Raw genomic sequence first — 4016 nt, forward strand, 5'->3', positions numbered from 1 at the left:
AGAGAAACCCCAATGGGTGCCTCTGGGGGGGGGGGGGGGGGGTCGGCTCTAACAGTCTGTAATAAGCTACTATTGGAATATCAGTAGAGTTTGGCTGCACGGTGGATGACGCTTCCCATCAATACTGCTTATAGCAGCAAGGCTTTGCCATCGATATTAGTGTCCTGGTACTTATCCCAGGAGAGATAAGTAGTCACCGTCTTCTTTTACAAGGTAAGTATGACTTGCTGCACTTAGGGACAGGGTCGCTTTAAGGCAGTGGTTCTCAACCTGTGTAACCTCTGCCGGCAGCCAGAATGTGATGTCACTCCGGTCCAGGCACCTCTACAGGGCATGTGAGGGAGCTATAAGCAATGCAGGTATGGATGGAGCTTCCAAGGCAGTCACAGATTACAAAGGGGCCAAGTGCTATATTTACTTGGTCCCCTTGAGGGGGGGGGGTTCAACAACGATGTTGAAGTTGCGGGGATGCGTTTTCTGGCCGCTGCTGAGGACAGAGTAGTTAGCTGGTAAAGTTAAGCCTAAAGCTTCCCCGTCAGGAATATCCAACGTTTCATTTATCGGTGTTTCTGGAGTTCGGTTCTGACAGATTTGCCTTCATGCTGTGAGGACTTTTCGGTGGGTTTCGTAGTCCTTCTGTTTTGTGTCATATATAAAACTGTTGCAGGTTATGTATTAGCTGCTTCCTGTATGTAATGCTGCACATGACGTTGCTGCTGTATAAATAGAAGTAATGATGTGTAGGGACTCTGCCATAAGCTGGGGCGTCCCTGGTCTACATTTCCTGGTTGCAGCTAGGCTGTAGCCGGCCTGAGCCATGTTTGTCATCTGGGATTGTTAGGTTTCTCCTAAGCCTTAAAGGAGAACTACGGGGTCAATGTTTTTCCCAATAGTTCTCCTTGGGGTAACGGGAGGACACAAACTAGCGTCCTCCCGTCACCCTAAGCTCAGTATATAGGGAGCTACAGCTCGCGGTATACTGAGACGCCGCACCTGGAGCGGATCCCGACTTAGATGACGGGATCCGCCCAGCCCTATCTAGAGGCAGAGCCAGCTGTACCTGCCCCCTCCCCCGTCCGTTCCGCCAGTCAGCACTGGCAGATCGGAGCGGGGAGAAGGGAATCCAGCCCCTCCCCCTGTCACGGCAGAGAGCAGTGACAGGATCGAGAGGTGAGGGAACCCGGTATGTTTTCCCTCACCTCCCGATCTACTGAGCCAACCTGTGACAGTCTCATTGTCACAGGTCGGCTTAGAACTATGACGTGAGTGGAAATCACTCATGTCATAGTTCTCCTTTAAGGACATTGGTTGCTTCTGCCTGCCTGCGGGGATTGCTCTCCTCTAGGGAGTGAGAAGATGCAATGTATCGGGTTATGAATCTTTATTTCACCCCGGCCAATCATTGAGGGGTTTATGCCAGTGAAGTGGGCTGAGGAAGGAAATAAATATTTGGGAAGACCTTCTAGAAGGGTCCTTCCCTCCCGGACTTTGCTTGGGAGGAGATGTATGTATGAAGCATCCAGTCTTTGACTCCAGGGCCTGCTGCCTGAGGAAGGTATATCCCCAGAGAGATCCAGTCCATGCTCTCCAGGCCTGATGTCTGAGGAAGGTATATCTCCGGAGAGATCCAGTTCATGCTCTCCAGGCCTGTTGTCTGAGGAAGGTATATCTCCGGAGAGATCCAGTTCATGCTCTCCAGGCCTGTTGTCTGAGGAAGGTATATTCCCGGAGAGATCCAGTCCATGCTCTCCAGGCCTGGTGCCTGGGGAAGGTATATCTCCGGAGAGATCCAGTCCATGCTCTCCAGGCCTGATGTCTGAGGAAGGTATATCCCCAGAGAGATCCAGTTCATGCTCTCCAGGCCTGATGCCTGGGGAAGGTATATCTCCGGAGAGATCCAGTTCATGCTCTCCAGGGCCTGCTGCCTGAGGAAGGTATATCTCCGGAGAGATCCAGTTCATGCTCTCCAGGGCATGCTGCCTGGGGAAGGTATATCTGCAGAGAGATCCAGTCCATGCTCTCCAGGCCTGATGTCTGGGGAAGGTATATCTCCGGAGAGATCCAGTTCATGCTCTCCAGGGCCTGCTGCCTGAGGAAGGTATATCTCCGGAGAGATCCAGTTCATGCTCTCCAGGGCCTGCTGCCTGAGGAAGGTATATCTCCGGAGAGATCCAGTTCATGCTCTCCAGGGCCTGCTGCCTGAGGAAGGTATATCTCCGGAGAGATCCAGTTCATGCTCTCCAGGGCCTGCTGCCTGAGGAAGGTATATCTCCGGAGAGATCCAGTTCATGCTCTCCAGGGCCTGCTGCCTGAGGAAGGTATATCTCCGGAGAGATCCAGTTCATGCTCTCCAGGGCCTGCTGCCTGAGGAAGGTATATCTCCGGAGAGATCCAGTTCATGCTCTCCAGGGCCTGCTGCCTGAGGAAGGTATATCTCCGGAGAGATCCAGTTCATGCTCTCCAGGGCCTGCTGCCTGAGGAAGGTATATCTCCGGAGAGATCCAGTTCATGCTCTCCAGGGCCTGCTGCCTGAGGAAGGTATATCTCCGGAGAGATCCAGTTCATGCTCTCCAGGGCCTGCTGCCTGAGGAAGGTATATCTCCGGAGAGATCCAGTTCATGCTCTCCAGGGCCTGCTGCCTGAGGAAGGTATATCTCCGGAGAGATCCAGTTCATGCTCTCCAGGGCCTGCTGCCTGAGGAAGGTATATCTCCGGAGAGATCCAGTTCATGCTCTCCAGGGCCTGCTGCCTGAGGAAGGTATATCTCCGGAGAGATCCAGTTCATGCTCTCCAGGGCCTGCTGCCTGAGGAAGGTATATCTCCGGAGAGATCCAGTTCATGCTCTCCAGGGCCTGCTGCCTGAGGAAGGTATATCTCCGGAGAGATCCAGTTCATGCTCTCCAGGGCCTGCTGCCTGAGGAAGGTATATCTCCGGAGAGATCCAGTTCATGCTCTCCAGGGCCTGCTGCCTGAGGAAGGTATATCTCCGGAGAGATCCAGTTCATGCTCTCCAGGGCCTGCTGCCTGAGGAAGGTATATCTCCGGAGAGATCCAGTTCATGCTCTCCAGGGCCTGCTGCCTGAGGAAGGTATATCTCCGGAGAGATCCAGTTCATGCTCTCCAGGGCCTGCTGCCTGAGGAAGGTATATCCCCAGAGAGATCCAGTTCATGCTCTCCAGGGCCTGCTGCCTGGGGAAGGTATATCTCCGGAGAGATCCAGTTCATGCTCTCCAGGGCCCGCTGCCTTGGAAAGGACGCTGAACAAGAGTCCTGCTAAGTCCATTGCCAATCTCGGCTTAAGAGTCCACATCTAGCCTGTGAAAGGGGCTGAAGATACTTCAAGGTAGCTCCCGCCTCGCCTACCCAATCTGCCTTAGGCTGAGCTGGAGGTTAAAGATACTAGAAGATACTGCTGATCATGGGTTGCTGATGATATTGGGTATCCTGGACCCCCCAGAATGACGTGTGGAAGTCCTATTGATGCAGTTGGTGGGTCGGTGAGCGTCTGGGTGCAGCAACAGGACAAATCACCTGTAGAAAGTGGAAGGCCCATCCAATCCGGAAGCTCCTAAGAGGGTCATTGCTACAAATGTATGATGATATTCTTTGTTTTTCAGGTGGATATCACACGAGGCCTACGGCCATCTTGCTGGCTTCTGCTTTGGCAATCATTTTGGCTTTATTATGAAGATCAGAAGAGAGTTCACCGGTGTGGAATGGCTCCGGTGCTGCCTAAGGACATTCTGAGAGAAGACAAATATTGTTGGTATTTACATGGAGAGAGATGGAAACATTTTCGGCGCAGAGGATCGCCTATGATGGACGTAACTTCACATTATCCCTGTGTGCAAAGCGTGAGGACATATCTGGAAGCTGGACCTGCCAATCTGTGATCACCTCTGTCACATGACGTCCAATCTCGCTGGGTTTGGTTGGACTCCAATATTGTCACAACCTGCCCCAGTTACCCCTCTCCTTTATTTTCACACAGGAAACCTGTACAGAGAGAAATATGA

Source organism: Nanorana parkeri, unplaced genomic scaffold (genome assembly GCF_000935625.1).
Source record: "Nanorana parkeri isolate BGI_ZX_2015 unplaced genomic scaffold, ASM93562v1 scaffold3323, whole genome shotgun sequence".
Lineage (NCBI taxonomy): Eukaryota > Metazoa > Chordata > Amphibia > Anura > Dicroglossidae > Nanorana > Nanorana parkeri.